The sequence below is a fragment of the Rousettus aegyptiacus genome, unplaced genomic scaffold (genome assembly GCF_014176215.1).
Source record: "Rousettus aegyptiacus isolate mRouAeg1 unplaced genomic scaffold, mRouAeg1.p scaffold_m13_p_6, whole genome shotgun sequence".
NCBI classification, from domain to species: Eukaryota; Metazoa; Chordata; class Mammalia; order Chiroptera; family Pteropodidae; genus Rousettus; species Rousettus aegyptiacus.
The window spans coordinates 105,339,552-105,358,711 of record NW_023416309.1 but is presented as its reverse complement, the minus strand read 5'-3'; the positions used below and the strand labels follow the sequence as shown (position 1 = coordinate 105,358,711).

The window sequence follows — 19,160 nt, the reverse complement described above, 5'->3', positions numbered from 1 at the left end:
GGTCCTATTTTCCTCTTTCTGTTGTTTCCTTCTCTCGAATAAAGTTTCGTCCCAAAGAAACATGTAGGTCATGTCCACACAGAATGAATTCCAAAGGATATGAAACATTAAAATGTTCAACGTGTTTTGTTACACTGATATTCGATCAAAGTGGATGCTGATGGCAAATATTTAAAAGCAGGAGCTGCGAGCCCGGATGCCCTCAGGAGCGTAAATGGGAGAAATGAGTCACAGATAATGTACATAAATGGCAACTAATAGCAGGCCTCAGGGCTGACGAGGTAATAGGGAGCAGTGGGGACTGGGGTGTGCCGGTGACTGCAGGCCTCTAAATGTGGCAGCCACGGCTACTCGGTGCCTGTTGATAATTGTCATGCACAAATGAGGCTCCCGTGCTGCCAAATCTTCTGGTTCTTCAAAAGAAGCCAAAAGTCCAGATTTTTACATGACATGTTCCGATTTCTTTTACTATTAGCAGCTTATTAAAACTTGAACTCTGGGTGGGTCAAACACATGTCTGTTGTTTTAGACACGGGTAGGATTCAGCCAGCGGGAACTAGCTTACAACCTCTGCTTTTAAAAAATGTAGGAGAAAAAGAAATAGGGAAAAAAATAGATAAATAGATTAATAGATAAATAGACAGAAATTTTATGACAACCGTTGTGCTATATTTTAAATAGAATATTCAGGTCGGGTTTAAGGCAGGGCTTTAATCATGTAACAGTATCTTGTCAAGGTTTATAAATGTGATAGTTGCAACAGTCCCCTAGCGCCAAGCCGTTGGGAAGCTGTGTCAAGACAGAAAGGCTGTGTCAACGTTTGAGCAATTCTGGGTGACAGCCAGCCTTCCCAAACGGGGTACCATTTGCCACTTTACATATGTATAGATATAAAATGAAGTTCATTCCAGAGGCCTTGTAATATTTAGAGGCAGACGAGGATGAAAGCTGGGCTTCGGGGGAGCTTCAAGTACCCATGTCAGCCCTGTTTCTTCTTGGTTTTGTTTTGTTTTGTTTTGTTTTCTTCACTTGCTTCATTATCTACGGTCACCTCCACCCCACAGCAGAGGCCAGGAGCCTGGAATACTGGACAAGAGCCCCCTCCCCAATGCCACACCACCCCTCTGAGGGACGCGTCCTTCTAGAGAGAGTTTGGGGACACTTGAGTGCCAGCATTAACTACTCAGATGTCCCAGGCAGGAGAGGGACCTGCGGAACTAAAAAGAACCTTCCTGAGTTGCATGCCACAGTGGGGGGTCATTAGCAACCAGTGGGCCAGGAACAGCCGGTACGGAACAGAACGTGTTTAAGAGAAAAACAGCGTTGGGGCATCGCGATGGTGTCGCTTTGGGTGATGGCTGAGACTTAGCGTTGCTGACAGAGGAATACGAGCCCACTTCTCATGTTTCGTTTCCATGGCTTCCTAGCGAGTAACCTTTCTGTTTTTCTGGGCAGCGAGTCCAGCTTTTCACAAAGGCCAGAGTTCAAAATAAATAAATAAAAATGCAGAAACCAGGCCAGAGGGCTCGAGGCCAGAAGTGCAGCATTTGTCTCCAGAGGCTGGTTAGAGGCCATGTGTGTGTCGTGCTGGGCACTCCCTCCTGGGGCTGCTGGGCACTGTGCCGTGGGGCCTCTGGCCAGGGGCGAGTGGCTTCGGAGGCGAAAGCGAGTAGCAGCAGAGTGCCACGGGGGTGGCTGAGCCCCCGCCGTCCTGCTCGCTGAGCTCCGAGCTCGGGGCCCCTGCATTAACTGCATTGCAGCTTTCTCTTTAAACCTCTTTCAGCTTCTATTTCCTAGATTTTGCTGGAATCGCAGGAGCTCATTCGCTTAGAGCTTTTGTAAAACACACTGCGAACACACAGAGCAAAACCCCGCTAGATGACGGTGTCAAAAAGATGCTGAGAATTTTATGACAGCTGTCATGCTGCGTTTTATTATTTTTTTTTAATTTATATTTTTTATGGTGACGTTGGTTAATGAAATCCAATAAGTTTCAGCTGTACATTTTAACAGTAAGGCATATATATATATATTTATATTTACATTGTGTGGTTTCCTCCCATAGTTAAATTTCTTTCTGTCACCACATATTTGACTCCCTTTACCCTGTCTACCTCCCTCCATCCCCTCCCCCCCCACCCTCTGGCAACCATTAGTCTATTGTCCGTGTCCCTGAGTCTCTGTTTGTCCTGTCCATTTGTTGCTTTTAGCTTTATATCCCACATATAAGTGATATCATGTGATTTTCAACCTTTTCTGTCTGGCTTATTTCACTTAGCATGATTATCTCGAGGTCCATCCATGTTGTCGCAAATGGCTGTATTTCATCTCTTCTTATGGCTGAGTAATATTCCATCATATATATGTGCCTCGGCTTTTTTAGCCAATCATCTATCATAGGACACTTCAGTTGCTTCCATGTCCTGACCATCATGAATCATGCTGCTTCGAACATTGGTGTGTAAATATTTTTTCTGATATGGGTTTTCAAGTCTTTGGGGTAAACACCCAGTAGAGGGATTGCTTGATCGTATGGTAGATCAATTCTGTTTTTTGAGGAAACTCCATACTGCTTTCCACAGTGGCCGTACCAATTTGCAGTCCCACCGGCAGTGTATGAGAATTCCTATTTCTCTACATCCTCTCCGACATTTATTATTACTTGTCCTGTTGATTATAGCTATTCTAAAGGTGTGAGATGGTATCTCTTGGTGGTTTTGATTTGAATTTCCCTAACAGCTAGTGATGTTGAGCATCTTTTCATATATTTGTTGGCCATTTGTATGTCCTCTATGGGAGAAGTGTCTTTTCAGGTCCTCTGCCCACTTTTTGATTGGATCGTTTGGTTTTTTTGTTGTTGTTGTTGTTATTGAGTCGTGCCGCATTTTAAATAGAATAGTCAGGCCGGGTTGTAGGCAGAGGTTTAATCGTATAACAGTGTCTTGTCAAGGTTTATTATAAATGTGATATTTGCAACGGTCCCCCAGTGCCAACCCGTTGGGAAGCAGTGTGCCAAGTGCAGAAAGGCCGTGTCAGCAACAGTGGAGCAGTCGTTGGTGACAGCCAGCCTTCCCGAACAGGGTGCCACTTGGCATCTTTAACCATCACCCCACTTCTTCCATCCGAGTCCCCAGCCACAGTGCGATCGCTTCCCGCCGTCGACAGACTCCCCCCTGTGTATGAGCCTCTCCAAATAATTGCCATCCTGACCTACTTTCCATCATGCCCGCCCTTTTCCCCCCGCCCACTCTTTATACTTTCCCATCTTCTGGTAACGGTTGGATTCAGCTAAGTGCAGTGTTTTTTACATTTAAAGGTCAGTGGTGAATCACGATTGGGAGACACAGCAGGACGGCCAAACAGGCCTCGCTCAGTGGGATCGTACGATGTCTAGTCTCTAGGTTCTTCTTTCCACGTCCAGCTCTAGTCTCTAGAAAGAGTTAACTAAATGTGGCTTTCGAATCCTTCCCCAGGAATCGAAAGTCACTCCATATGATGAAAGAAGAATCAAAACACACAAGCGTTTATAACTCTGCCACTGTTTTCGTATTCTCACATGGAAAAAAAAAAAATGTTTAATTTATTGTTGATTCGACAATCTTGGCCAACAGAACGATCCATGAGTGAAGCTCATAGGAGCCAAAGAAATTCCTAAGATGGTTGGAAATGACTTTACTCTGTAACGCACCCTCCTGCTAGAGTAGTTCATCTGCCTGAAGGACAGAACAGACCTGACCCTTGGCCACGATCTCCTCGGACAGGGTGCCTGTGGGCCTTTAATCAGTTCCATGTTTGCCTCAAATGACCTACACCTGTCCCTGATTCACAAGGAGGAATCACATTTGTTCATTCGTTCAGTGATGTTTCAGAAATAAAGCAAACAGACCCTCCTGTCTGTGAGATCCCCATGGGCCCTGCTGCGGAGCATTTTGGGAATGAGGCAGGCAGCTTGTTGAGAAAGGAACACATCACAGCCCCCTGTGCTGGTGGGCGATTCCCGCCCCGGGCCGCCCGTCACGGTGGCGGGCTTCAGGATTGCTGTTCCTCCTGCCTGTAGGCCTCCACAGCCCGCGTGAGACTCGCGGCCAGCATTGGAGAAGAGGTGGCCAGAGGACGCTCTAGCGCTTGCTCAGCACACTTTCTGTAAAGAGTCACGTAATAAACATTTTAGGCTTTGCAGGCCACAGGTTTAAAGTAAGTAACTATGAATTAGGGAATCTCTGTTGCAGCTACTCGACTCTGCCTTCATAGCACAAAAGTAGCCACAGACAACATGTAAACAAGTTGATGAGGCTGTGTTCCAATAAAACTTTATTTACAAAAACAGGCAGCAGACCAGATTGATTGGCCCGTGGGCCATTATTTATTTACCAACTCCCCGGTTAGGCCCATGGACTCTAGAATCGAATCCTGGTTTCTCTCATTTATTAACCATATGACCTCCCTGTGCATGTCCTTCACTGTAAATAGGACTAATAAGCAGTATTTACTTAATAGTCATGTTTTAAAGATTGAATGAGTCAGTAGAAGAATCCTAAAAGCAAACTTAGATACAGACATTAGCTCTGAGCATTAGCAGCAGCAGCAGCAGCATTTCATTGCAGAAACTGGGTTATAAAGATGCTTTTTTTTTTTTTTTTTAAGCTCCTGGAGCCTCTCTAAAAAAAAAAAAAAAAAAACTGGATTTTCATGTTGAAATTGCACCTTAAATAGTGGGCATATTTCGTGTCCTGTGGTCCAGCCACATTATGAAATAGAGGCATATTAGTGAAGAACATCACCATTTATAACATTGTTTTTATGGGAAAATATATTCTCATGTACATTTAGATGGATTTCTGGAACATAATGTGTTCGTAAATTGGGAACTCTGTGTAACTGGCAAAGGATCAGATGATCTCTGGAGAAAACAGGGTTTCAGTGGTTGTCAGGGGAGCAGACAGTCTCCCGTTAAGGAGTCATCCGCACTGACCTTGGTGCGGTGGTTTGGCTTAGGGTCCTCATTAAAGACTCCGAAGTGAGCGCATCTGACAGATGTTCGCTATAAACCACACCAAGAATGAGCACAGAATAAACATAAGGATAGTCGCAGTGGAAATAACAGTTGATTTATTACCAGTGCCGTGAAAGTCCAGTATTTCTGTTGGTGCCACTTTGCTATTTTGATCTTTTACAAAATTTGCGATCCGGATCATTCGCATCCTGACCCATGCCTCGGGAGTCACGTGTGACATTTAGCTCTCCAGTTGGAAGAAAACGTATCTTCTGACCACATCTTTTCCTTGTTTAAAACATTTCCGGAGGACCTTACTGTCATTCGTCCATTGCTATGGTTATTAGTGAGCTCGAGCATTTTCCTGTTGTGCTCATTAGTCCCCTTGAGCTGTTTGGCCCCCATCAACCTCCAGAGTCGGGGTGGTCCTAGAATCAAGGGAAGGGGAGGAGTCTGGGGGGAAGGAGGAAAGGTGAGGCAGGTGACAGCTACTTTTTGGCTCCTCCACTTTGGAGCCCCGGCCGCAGTCCCTGCTCTGCCCTCCCCTTCTCCGCTGATGCAGAGCCTTCCTCCTAAGGCTTGGCCCCTCGTCCCCGGGGCCATTTATTTGAACCAAGACCTGCTTCCCATAGGGTAATGGAGCCAGAAGGACTGATGACCCCAGCCCTCCACCTGGCTTTCTCAGGCTGCCCGCACCCGAAGACAGGCATAGGAGTCACCTTTCCCTCCCTCAGTTTTCATATTTCCGTATTTAACAAAATAAATCCTAAATGTAGGTCCAGAACCTACTAGAAGGATTACCCTGGAGACTCTGCAGATTGCTTTAAGATCACATATGTATCTCCTCTTATTTATTCCATGGAAACATTTCGAGATTATTATCCCTGTTACTAATTAACAAGCTAATAGAATGCAATTACTGTTATAGTTAAGATATTTAAATCAGCACAGATGACACTCTGTTGCTAGGCTAGATGTAGAAAGAGCAAGCAAGCATTTTTCTGTTCACCACTGTTGAAATTGGATTTTCCAAACCCTCCCTTGTCTTTGAAGACTTTATCTAATTCAGAATGTTCTTCTCCGGATTGGGGGGTGGAGGGAATAGTTCATTGGAGACCCTCAGATAAATAGTAGCTATTTGTTGATTTGATCCGACCTGCTACTGTTACTATGGAAACCTGAGTACTTTCCAATGACCTTTTGGACGCTAAGCAGAAAATCTCTGCGCCCCTGATATTGATTCTGCCCCCCGCCCTTTTTTTAGGCCCTAAATAGCTTAATTACTTTCTGAATTGTGTGATGTTAAGGCGAGAAAATCTATAAAATGTACATCAATTGAAAGAGTTATTTTTAATCTTTATACTCCAATTCTGCCTTGGAAGCAAAATCTTAAGCTGAAATAGGACAAGGTTTAGTGTTGGAAGTCATTTTCACGCTTCCATTAGATCCTTGTCGACAGAGGTTAGCACTGGCGCTCCACCGAGCAAACTCGGAACACCTCCGAACGCAGGAGCACAGAATTCATGCTCAGTCCGTCAGGGAGGGTGAGCGCGTTTAGATTATAGCATTGGCAGTACGCTTCCCATTTAATTTATCCTCTAGAAATGACTTCGTTTGGCCCGGATAGCTCAGTCAGTAGAGTATGAGACTCCTTCTTTAGAAATGACTTTGTTGAGAAACCAAAAAAAAAAAGAGCATACATCCTAATTGTCTATGCCATCCTAATGGACTCCTGAACTGACATAAAAAGCCTTGTGTTTATAGCTACAGCGGTGGCCTTGTGGGTGGTTGTTGCTGGATGAAGAAGCAGGGCAAGCCCGATGTTAAATGTTCAGAGCAGCTCTCCACGCGTACCCAGGCCCCGGTACCCACGAGAGATGAGCGGATGCCCAGGATGCTTCCCTCTGTTGGCAGGAACCGGAGGGCGAGAAGGCAGAGCCAGAGTCTGTTGCCTCTAACACAGACAGGGCAGCAACACGTTGACACAGGCCTTTCTGGCTCTCTAGCTCATGCGCCTAGAAAGTTAAAGCTTCGAAAACGAAAAGCCGAGACTAAGAGTGACATCACACACAATGCCGTTGGCCGTTTTTCCCGAGGACTGTGTCCTCCTACAGAGAATTAGGATCAGGGGGTCCCCTAGAGACATCAGGACCCAGGGTTCTGAACTCCTGGGGTCTCCTGACAAAGAAAGTGAGGACTGCCCTGGCACTCCAGGTTTGGGCACCTTCAGTTCTGTTTTGGAAGCCACATCTGAAGCCAAACTAGGACTAGGCGACTTTAAGTACGGGATGTGGGCCGGCAGCATCAGCATCTCCTGGAAGCCTCTTAAAAGTGCAAGATCTCAGACCCTGTCTGAGACGTCCCCTGAGTCAGAATCTGCATTTTCACAAGATCCCCAGGCCATCCCGCGCTGCTAAAGTCAAAAGGATGTGACATGGCAACTGACGAGTAAACAAATTCAGGTTCCTCCGTGGTGGTCGTCGTGAAGATAGAGAACACAGACTCTTGTCGCCCCCCGAGATTTATGTTAAATAAGGTGGCGCTCACACCCAACCACCTGTTTTCTGTGTGGCCTGTGAACTAAGAATGGTTTTAATATTTTCAAATGCTTGGGGGGAAAAAAATCAAAAGGGGTATTAGTATCTGTGGTCCTTGAAAACTAGATGAAATTCTCATTTCATGGTCCATAAATAGAGTTCATTCATTCACTTGTTGTCTGTGGCTGCTTCTAGCACTACAGTGGCAGAGCCGGGTCCCTGCAATGGAGATGAAATGGCCCACGAAGCCTAAACTAGGTGCTCTCTGGTCCTTCACGGAAGACGTTCGCTGACCCCTGGAGTGACGGAATCCGTGACTATTAGAACTGGGAGGGCTGTTTAAAATCATCTCTGTTGGCGGGAGGACGGAAGCACAGAAGGGACTCAGGCCAGGTGGGAGCAGGACCGCAGCCGCCGTCTACGACGACACCCGTCTCTCATTCCGCGTCCCCGGGCCCCTCCCCGTGACACGTGCACCCCCCCCCCCCGTTCCCGCCCGCGCGTACGCCATGCTCTTCCATCATGCTCGCGTCCCCTTGGGAAGACCCTCCTCCTCCTCCTCCACGTCCCTCTGTCTGAAGTCCTTCACACCCTACCCGCACCTGTACACGATTCTCAAGCCTTTTAATCGGGCCCCGTATCTCCCTGTGCAGACTGAGACGCCTCACTCCCTGGACCCACCTGTAAGCTCCGTCACCTTCGTGTTTGCAGAGTAAGACCCCCGGGTCTTGCTCTAAACGCTTGAGGCCCCCTTGAGGGATCCAGCTTTCACCCGGCTTTCCTCGACATCGCAGGTGGGGACGTCTGAGAACATGTATCCAGGAAGGCCCTGGAAGCCATCCATGCCAGAGGCCATTCTGCGGCTGTGGCCCAGAGAGTCTGCCCTGTCCCCCGCCCCGCACTCCGCCCCGCCATCTACCGAAATCCCTTTAGCAGCTGGGCAAAACCATATGTGTGATGAATATGGTCACTCTTGGCGATGGGCCAGCGTTCTTCCCATACTTGGTGCGGTTACAGAAATGGTAGTCCCAGAAATTCCATCTGGTGAATGCGTCAAGCACAATCCCTAGGGACAGGGAGTCAAGACACGGACCTTGTCCTTAGAAATGCTGCTGAGTAGAATAGGAGATGCGAGGCCGTTTCCTTCTCCTCCGCTCTGTGGGGGACGCCCTCGACCCTCGCGGTGCGGGGGAGATGGAACTGCCTACTCAGCCCGCACCCAGCAGTGACTAGATGAGCACATGTCTTGACTCAGGCCACAAGTCAGTTCTTCGTACAGGTACCGGCGTCTCCCGCTCTTGAGACAGCAGCCTGGCTTCATTGAGGAAAAGACGGTGGCTCTCCTGGTGTGACGTAACAGTAACAAGGACTTGGGGCCACAGAGGCCTCAGAGAACTCAGACTGGCAGCTCCCAAAGGGAAGCCCAGGAACCTGTGGCCAGGATGCTCATGGGTGTTTTGTTCTGGTTCTGTTGATGGTCGTTGGGTTTTTTTGTTTGTTTCTTTGCCCTTTAAGCCTATTGCTTTGATGGACACATGATTATGGCTCCCCCCAGGTCATCCAGCCAGCCAGGCGGGGGCTCTTAGAGTGTCACTGCTCAGAAACTCAGTGAGTTCAATGCCTGTTGTGTCTTCAGCGCTTAATTGAAAACCAGGCAGTTACCATGTAGGCAGCATCTTCAGCTGACATCTGCCATCTTCGCTCTGAGCGGAGGAGTTTCGCTTGCTCACCTCCCACCCCGACACCCAGGCGGGCCGCCCAGGGTGTGTCCCCTCGGAGCTCTGGCAGATATGTGGAGAGGTGCTGCGGGAGTGTGGCCGATTCACTCCACGAGCCTTTCCTGTGAATTCCTTTCAAAAGGAACTTTGGGTCGACTTGCCAGGTACCGAGCACGAACCAGCTGAGACTTCTGTGGCTGCTGGACGGCTTGTATCCAGGGGTCTCCGCTGGAGGAGTGTTGTCTCCCCGCAGAAGCAGGCGACCGAGTTGCGGATGGAAGTTGGAGGCAGGACCCTTCTCGAGCCATGCCATGTGCTTCTCAGGACACCTCGGCCAACCCAGCGTCGCCTTCGGTACCCAGAGGTGGTCAAGCAAAGACTGAGCGCCTCCGTCAGGAAGTCGCAGGAGAAACGCCGGTGACCTTTCCCCTCAGGTTCTTTCCATCACCAAGACTCCAATGAGGACGTTTTTGTGGCTATTGTTAGCTCCCTTTCATCCTGATGAAGATTAAGATCTCCGGCCTAAAATAGAGCGTTTGGGATTGGAATAAAATGGCCTATTTTGAGAACAATCATAAATAGGTTTTGTGATTACAGATTTAAGGGACCATAATTATGAGATGTAATAGAAGATAACCTATGCGTTCCTGTTTGAAGGGATGTAAAATTCACGACTTGGCCGGTGCCCTCTCCCCACAGACAAAGCCTTGTGTACACAGTGTGATCTGTTTGTTTTTGATCTCTCTCGGGCTCGGGGATGCTGTGACCCTCTCAGGCTATGGAATTCAGGTTCAGAAAATCGGCCTCTCTCTCAGATTTTCTCCCAGAAGCTGACTCACAGCTTGGAAGATTAATCCCATGACCGCTTGTATAGAATTCTCTCCTAAAATGGTTTCTTCCACTTATTTTTCTCAGATTAGTACTTGAGAAAGTGGAATTATCGAGTCACGATGGGCTGTTTTAGACGGAAGGTGACAGGTAAAGGGAAGTGTGCCTGAAAAGTGAAACCCGGTTACCCGGCCTTTGGTTTAGCAGCTGCCTGGCCAGTCGATGTTTGTTTGTTTGTTTGTTTGTTTGTTTGTTTTCAGTAATCTTGGGCACCTTGAGATACTAAAGAGCCTTCTGCATCACCAAGAAAAGATGAATTATTTAACCGGGAGTCTTAATGATAAGTGGGTTTGGTTTTATTCTCCTTTATGGAATAATGGCAGTCTGTGTATAAAACGATCAGGTAACTAGACCTCGATTATCCAAATACCCACATTTCCCCATCTTTTAGATTGGCCCACGCATGAATGGGGCGGAGCTGTTGATGCGAGGCCACATGGGGCCACTTAAAGGCCACGAGGGGGGAGAGTCTTGACTCCCTGGGGTTCGACATGGGTCCTCCCACCATTCCCACAAGAGAGAGTGAGTTCCCACGCCCGGGAGTGGCGCCCGTCTGAGGCGTCGCCTTCCTTCCCTCCCTGACCCTCACCCCGTGTCCTGGGCCAACCGCCTCTACCTCATGCTTGCTGTCCACTTTGTAAGTGGAGCCTGCGGTGTGTGATACCCTAGCTTTATTTTTCTCACGGCGCTCATCATTGCCCCGGGTATCTGGCATTTCCCCTACGAACCTAGCAGCTTTTCTCCTTCTCCTGTCTTTTACAGGGCCGTCATGTCCGCTTCCTCAAGGTAGTTCTTCCTCCACGCCACCCCCTTCCACCTTTTCTTCCACAAAAACGCCCGCCTTGGTTTTTGCGGCTCCCAAGCCTGAGTCCCCGCCCATGCCCTGCACTCTTAAGGGTGCACTGTGTGTTCTTGAACTTCACGCCTACTCGCGTCCGCCTCCGTCCGAACGGCCACGGCCCTCCAGTGAGGGAAAAAGGCCTGTGTATCGATCACCCAGAGAGCATACCGGTCCTCCCTGCTCCTCAGACGGGATCCATTAAAAATGTTACCAAGGACCTAGCGAAATCCCCTATGGGTCACGAACGATAAGTTCGAGTCTGCTCTGAAAGCGTCGAATGAACAGAAAGAGTGCGTCTTTAACATGACCGCGCATTTTCCTTTCCGTCTGTCAGCAGATATTTCTAATCACATAGTAAGACTCGTTCGCAGTTTTCTGTAGGCGTGCGTCCACATTAGCATGCAGTCAGAGCAGCGTACCTACACCACGTGCGTGCGCTTAGGTGGAAGATGTGTCAGGAACCATGGGGCTGGAGTCCCCAAGTGGCTCTGACATTCTCGATGCCTGGCTTCATACCACTCACTGTATTTCATTTTTTCTTATTTTTTTATTTTCATTTCTTCTCAACACCACTGTCACGACATCAACCATTCTCTCTCCGAGCTATCCAGTGGCACTTTGCAACTTGCATGTAAATTATTTCAAAAATCTGCTCTATTTGTTATTTCTGACAACACCCTCCCCTCTTTTGGGGGAGCTGGTTGGGGCCGTGGACCAGCTGTGCTCTCCATGTATTGCCTTTGTTAATAATTAAAATCCGCTCCAGATTGTGATAGCATATTCATGCGAGAACCAACTGGAAAATGTAAACACTCCAATACTTGGGCGAAGAATGCGCAAGGGAAAAACCCACCCCCTGCCCAAAGCTACATCAACGTTGAATACTCTTTTTTTTTTTTTTAAATGCCGTACAAAGTAAAAACATCTGGTAAATAATGTTTTTAAAGTTTCTCATCTCTAGAACGGGTAGCGGACACCACAGATGTGTCCCCGTAGCCACCACGAGGGATTAGTGGCCCAGGGTTGCCGACAGTGGGGACGCGGGAAGTATTCTTTGAGGTTTCACACAGGTCCTGCGGAGCGAGCGAGCTTTCGTGCAGGGCAACTTCAGCCCTTCGATGACTCCTGCTGTCATGCCGCTCCCCGGTCAGCTTTGTGTTTGCGAACCCTGTCGCCCGGGACGGTGTGCTGCTCACTTAGAAACAGCTTCAAAACTCGGCCACGCTGAGCCCCCCGACGAGTCCGCCCCCTCAGAATGAAAACGTCCTTCGTCCTCAGAGTGAGCAGGCGCCTCGTGACCCATTCCGGGACGGGAGACAGTTAGTTCCTGCTCAAAAACGAATACGTCCGTCATCTGTGAGTTCAGAGGTCACCTCGACTCGGACGAAACGAACCCACGTGGGGTCCTCAGATCCTCACCGGGTCCCACACGTCTCTTCCCTGTGGGGCGTGACGCGCCTGAGCAATGTGTGTTTTTGTCTTTGTTATTTTGTCGGAAGCTTTGCTCTTCCGGGGAGAATAATGCACATTTTAGGGGCTGTATTTCCCAGCGTGTAGGGAAAGCTGGGTGCAGGCGGCAGACCCCAGATGGGGCTGCCACGGGGGAAAGGAGGAGAGGAAAAGAAGGAAAGGTGAGAGCAAAGCCTTCGCCTCTCTGGGCCCTGTCCCGGCAGGGAAACTGGCTCCTCCCGACTCCAACGAGGGGCTGGCCCCTCTGCGGAAGGACCGTCCTCTCCCGGGCCCCTCCTGCTGGCCCCGCGCCTCTCACTTTGTCACGCTAAGGGAGCAGCTCGGTGTCATGGTCAAGGTCAGGTTCCTGGCCGCAAGTCCCAGCACCACCGCCTCTTAGCCACGCGGCCTCGGGCCACTTGGCTCATCTCTCTTGCCTCGGTTTCTCCATCTCCGAAATGCGGCAGTTAAAGTACCAACCACGTAGAGTTGTTGGGAAAATTAAACAAGTGACTGAGGAGGCACTCAGGACAATGCCTGGCTTTTACCACTCTCGGCAGCCTCCCTGCGCCCCCCACCCCCAAGGCTTCCCATTGGCGAGAGCGGCAGACAAAGTCCACGGCTGGTCCCCAGGGACTGTTTCTCTCTGTTGACGGGCTGGGAAGAAGCGTGTAGACAGGACTTTGTCCGCCACTCTCGCCAACGGCTGTGGGCGAGCAGCCAGATTTGCACAGAACCGATGGCTTTCGGGGTGGGGGACAGCCATGGTCTCGTTTCTCGCTCGGCGTGTACCTTTTATGGCCCTTATTTCCCCAGACCCCGGCAGCTCATGGGTACCCACAGGGTCACAGTAGTTATTTCAGATTTTACTGGCTCTTCCCCGGCCTCTTGACGTAAGACCCCCATCCACTTCCAAGGCAGGGAACATTCTCGATGCCACCCCTCCAAATCTCACCCTCCCCCAAAGTTCCTACTCAGAGGTCCCCCCCTGCCCTGGAGACCAACTCTTACAACACACGGGGGGCGCTGCTCTGTCTTGTCCCCTGAGGGTGGCTAAGGACCCCCCACCCTCTTTAGGGTGAGGTCCCACTGTCCCTTTGCTTGCTCTCTGCTGCTCTCTGCCCACTTCCTGAGGGAGATGTGTCTTCTGATACCCCAGCCCTGAAGCAGCTGCTGAGCTCTGATCACGCCCCTGACCCGTGGGGAGGAAGCCCCACCCCCGCGGGAGGTGGCAGGGAGTCCTCGTCCACTGACAGGTGAAACTGAGGCCTTGGCAAAGGCAGGACCATGGCTGGCGTTCCGGTCCACTTCTGGTGGGCCAGTGGGCCGAGGCCCCTGCTCTTCACCAGTTGAGCCCCGCCCCCCAGCTGCCTGTCACCCGACTGCCACAGGGACCCAGAGAACAGCCCAGAGCAGTGCAGCTGCCGCCAGCCTCGAAAGCAGGTGTCCTATTGAACTATAATTAGGTCCCTCGTTTTTAAAAAAACTGGTGTGGTTTAAAAATGCTCAGTGAAGATAGGATGAAATCAACGATTATGGAAATTTGGTACTAAATTTAATTGCTGTCGGCTCCGCTTTCAAAGTGCTGCTGTCAGTCAGGGACATTTCATACAAAATTTAAATTGAGTGATTGAGCAAGCGTATCCAGCATTTTAAGGGAAAGGATCATGCTTTTTGTTTGACCTCCGTGTGCATGAAGGTTCGAGCCCCTTTCACTGGGGGCCCAGACCAGCTGCGCAGGGGAGGAGAGAGGGTCCCGGGCTTTATCGCCATTTATGGCTTTTGCCGTGGTTATCGCTGTCATTTGTGTTGTTTTTAATTCAGGAGCCGCCGTTCTGTGATCATTTAGCTCCAGTCAGATTTCCCGAGCGGTAGCTTTTTTATTGAAGTCTGCCCTCGTGTGACGATCATCATTGCTCATCATTTCCCAGATCGCTCCGCGTTTCTGCTTTTAAGACAAACCAGGCGGCGCTCTCAGACCCCGCCAGGGCTTCTGGAAGCCCTCTCCGCCTCCCTCGCTCCACTTCCTGCATCGGTGACTTGCGAGGTCTGGGCCCGGTCACAGGTTTGGGAAGAGATATCCAGAACAGGTTGGCGTTTTATTGTTCTCTAGAAATAAAGCACCCGGCGACTCTACAGCACACTTCTGGCATGAGTACAAATCCCGTTGGCATTGTGCAAAGCCCTGGCTCTCACATGAGAGGTTAAAGGTGCGGCCGGGGAGACAGAATGTGTGTGCCTTGTTTGTGTTGCAACACTTAAGGGAACTTGACCTCTGCACCAGACAGACAGTGAACCTCAAAAAGATCCCAGTCAAGATGCAATCGGTTCAGAAAATAAATACCACAAGAGGGCAGTAAAGACCTGCAAATCCAAGAGTCCGTGGACACCTGCACGTGGATCGCCTTGCCTGCATCTCTTCACGTTTGGACGGATGCGGAGATGGGTTCCCTCTTTGTGCTCCCGATTGCTCCGTGGTGTTAGGGACTCCTCAGGATGCTGCAAAGGCCAGATGTCCAGGGTTGCTCGATGTCCACATGGCACCCGCAGTCTGTCCCGGCTTACACGGGCCCCAGCCCATTTCCTGTCTGTCCTGCTTTCTCAGCGCAGAGGAGAATGCTGTACTTCCCAGCAGTGTTGGTGGCAGCCCGGAAAACTGAACGCGTCTGTGAGTTGCCGTGGCTTCTGACCCTGCCACAGCCAACCGAGAAAGCCGGTTCATTGTTAGTCCCGAAGGGAAACATTCCTAGCAGGAAAAGGATGGAGGGCTCAAAAAACTTACTTAAGTGCCACAAATACCATAACAGGAACATGCCGTGGCCGTATCCACTCACGCAGGCCCTTCTCTAAGGTAGGCATCAGACGAGAGTGTCCCGTTAGCCCCCGAGTGAGAGAGAGGCAGTCTTTTTTTGCAGGAGGGGAAACTTAGAAAGGCTAAGTTTTGGGTCCCAGAATCCTTCCATAAGTCCGGGCTCAGCAGCTGGGCAGAACTAAGGGCAAAAGCCTTCGTAGGGTCTGTTTAGCAGGTGAGGCAAGTAGCAGTCCTTGAGCCAGGCAGTGACAGCTGGCTAGCCTCAGGTGTGTGTCAACATACACGGGACAGCCCCGGAAGAGGCGGCGAAACTAGGGTAGCTGGAAAGAACACAGCACGGCAGGATGCTGGAGGCGTGAGATGCTCGGTACGAGAAGAACCAAGCCCTCCACATTGTCCACAGTGGGCAAAGCGCTCATATGTCACGGGCCCCACGTTTCTCCGGAGAGTACCGCTCAGTTGCCATGACAACAGAGGCCTACCGGCTTCCCGTGAGTTGGTTTCAACCGTGGCGACAGCCTGAGTGGATGTGTCCATAAAAATATTTCTCATTAAGACAATGACTCAACGTGCGTCCCCTTGCATTTCTGCTCCGGTGGGTGAGGACTTCACTCACCAGGCCGTTTGGCTGCGAGACAGCTCTTTCCTGTACGAGTCAGCGTGTCCGGCATCACGAAAGAGACCGACTAGTCGTGTAACTCACGTGCCTCCGAGGTTCTTAATCGTGGCGGTCCCGATAGGTGAGCAGTGAGAGACAGATGTTTTATTTGAATCTAACTGCGAATGGGGATGACCGATCTGAGAACCTGCGTGAGCGAGGGCGGCAGCAGGCGAACGACGGCCCACGGGCCCGATTCCGGCTGCGGCCTGGCTTCGTGATTCAGGTCTCATTGGAGCACAGCCTCAGCCGTTGCCTCCTTCGCTCACCGAGCTTTCACGCCGAAGCGGCAGAGCTGGGTAGCTTACAACAGAGACGGTGTTTTGGGCTTGCAGACCCCAACACGCTTATCATCTGCCCTTTTGCGTTTGCCTCCCTTAGATATGGGGAGATGAGCCCTGAACTCAGAGACCAGAGTTCTCGACTCAGAGCCCAGGGAGGAAAATCGATTCGGGCTCATTACTCAGCCTCCTCCTCCGGGAGGCGGTGGCCTTGACGAGCTGATCTCCAGCTTCCCTGCAGATACGGAAAGCTCTGTCGGTCGCCGGCCGTCGTGCTGTCGGCCAAAGATTACGTCCCACCTGGAGCAGCTCTCGGCACAGGGTCGGGAGCCTCCGCGGGGCGATCCAGGTCCCGTGTCGAGGACCGATACGGAAGAAACGGCGGCCTCGCCTGCCTTTCCCCTGCACTGCCTCCGACTTGCTCCGTGGCTGGAGAGAGTGGAGTTTGTTCCCTAGACCTCAGTGTCTTCACCGGTAACCCACGGCGGGTCGGCCCTTCCCAAGGACCCTCCTGTGGCAGGCAGGCTCTAGTTCTGGGGTCCTCCCTGGGGTGCCAGCCGGAGAATGAACGATGACGCACCTCTGCAATTTGCCCGTCCAGCGGTCCCCAGGAGAAACCCTCGTGGGCAGGTGTTCTCACAGCTGTGTGGGAGGGGTCGCCGGGCCCCTCGCCTCCAGGTTATAGCCGCAGATCGGATTGCCAGAGCTGAAAAAGAAGTAGTCTCAGAAATTCCAGCCACGAAGTTAGACACAGGACCTAAAAGGAACCAGGATTCTGCTGTCGGGGATTAGGCGGCCCTGACTCTCAGGGTTTCCCCTTTTTCTCTTTGACGTCGCATGGTCAGGTTTAAACGTCTGGCCTTGTCCGCCAGCCTTTGCAATACCTGCACCTCTTGACCCAGAAATTCCACATTAGAGACCTAGCCTGGGGGAGATTAGGGACATGCGTAAAGATTGCACTCCGAAATTGTTTATCTGCATGTGACTGAAAACTGGAACTAACCTAGGTGTCCAACAGTGGGGGAGTGGTTAAATCGACTACTACGGGGAGCCCCACAAGCGGGGGCATTGTGCGGGTACTACAAGCACGTGGCGGAAGAGTGCTTATAACGTGAAAAGCTCACATCGAATGAAAGGGAAAGCAGGTTACAAACTAGAATTCTATTTATTGCAAAGGAATTACTGAGCGTACGAAAGAAACATGAAAAAGGATTAGAAGCATGTCCGCCAAAATGTTAACAATGTTTATCTCCGGGTGATGAAATGATGGATGTTTTAAATTGTCTTTTTATTATTATTATTATTATTATTTATCCACACATTAAATTTCCTAAAATAATTTAGATTACTTTATAACATAAATGTAATAAAATGTATTATATTTATAACAAGAAGCAGCATGGCATAGACATTACTTAAAGGCCATCATTCTGCGTTAAAAAGTTCTGCGTTAGAAGTAATTGCCTTCCCCACATACACGTTCATGCGTTCCTTCTAAAAGCACGTGAGGCTCTCTCCTGGACACTCAGTAGACAGAACAGATGAGGTCCCTTTACTGCTTCCAGTGAGAAGAGTGTGCGGGACACACACCACGGGGAGGGGACCACGGGGTGCCATGTCGAACAGGGCGGGGCAGGGAAGCCTTACAGCTAGGCTAAGGTCAGATCATAGCACAAAGCTCACAGGGCCCTTGCTGGGCAATGGCCCCAGCAAGGGCAGTCGGTCCACGTGTCCAAGCCCCTGTCTGTATGCTGGGGGCCGGCACCTACCTCAGCCCCGCAGCCCCTCCGTCAGCGCCCACAGCGGCAAAAGGTGTCAAAGGAGCAGTGACAGTTTGGGAATGCCCGGGAGTCAGACACGTCCGATTAGGGCCACACTCGGCTTCCCAGGTCAAAAAGCTGTGTGTTTCAAGCACCTCAGAGCAACGCGTCTGTTGTGTCTGGGTCTTTTCAGAGATTATCGTCAAGTTCCCGATATCATGAAAATCATCTCCTTGTGCTTCTTCCTGATAACGCTATCTCTTTATACGTCGGGAAGGGCAGAATGGAGCGGCAGAGTCTGTCTTCTCATCTCGAACTTGAACTTCTTGGGGATTCCTTTAAAGTTAGACACGGACCAGAACGTGTCTCAGGTCGCAGTCATTCCCGGGGGGCAGCCGGGCGGAGGACGGGGGCTGGCCCCGGCTCCGATGTCACCCCAGGGGTTAAGTCACCGGCTCTTTGGCGCAAGTCTGTCTGAAAGTTCCTTCCACCTTCTGTCGAAGAGGAGGCCAGTTCATGTACCGCCGCGGTTCGGGGTTTGCCTTCACGGAGCGTCTAGTTCCACGTGGCGCCCAAAGTTCCCATGTGCACAGACAACAGGGGTGGATTGCAACTGCGTGCGGTGCGTTCAGCCTCGCAACCACAGTGTCAGGGCCGTCCCTCTGCCATGCTCGAATGTCTGCGGTTGAGTGGGCGAGCTCGTTCCTCAGAGCACGTGCTCCCGCCGCGAGGTTCGATCCCCCATGCCAACCGGTCGTGTTTATCAGAGAGAAGCGTCGCCTCACAGCTCTGCACGTGATGAGCTTCATCTCTGCGTGAGGGCTGGGGTTCCAGAGACAGCTGTCGGGGCTCATTCTGCGAAGGCTCCTTCAGCAGAGCCCGGCGCGAGGCAGCTCACTCCGATTGCAGGATGGAGAGCTGCTCAAAGTGGAGATGGCCCCTCGAAAGCCTTCTCTGCTGCTCAAGGAAATATTTCAAATCCTACATTTTTCCCCCAAGAGCTGGTGCCAGTGCTTTGATCACATGACGAAGCCCCCCGAATGTCTTCTTTGCTCCCCACGTGCTCTTGGTAACCCCTCATTGGCCCGAGTGATATGAGGGCACCTGCTCCAAAGCTCAGAGCTGCACCTAGTCGCGTCTGCGGTGTGGGAGACGGGGGTGTGCACCCTGTCACTGCGCATGTGCTGAAGCAGGAGCCTTGGCCCTGCGGCTCAGGGCTGTGG

The 19,160-nt window shown here is 50.8% G+C and overlaps 1 protein-coding gene across 3 annotated transcripts in view; it reads left to right on the top strand.

Moving 5' to 3' along the window:
* PRKCA (protein kinase C alpha) overlaps positions 1-19,160 on the top strand; it is a 354,328-nt gene that overhangs the window by 280,245 nt on the left and 54,923 nt on the right. The gene's annotated exons all lie outside the window — the stretch shown is intronic.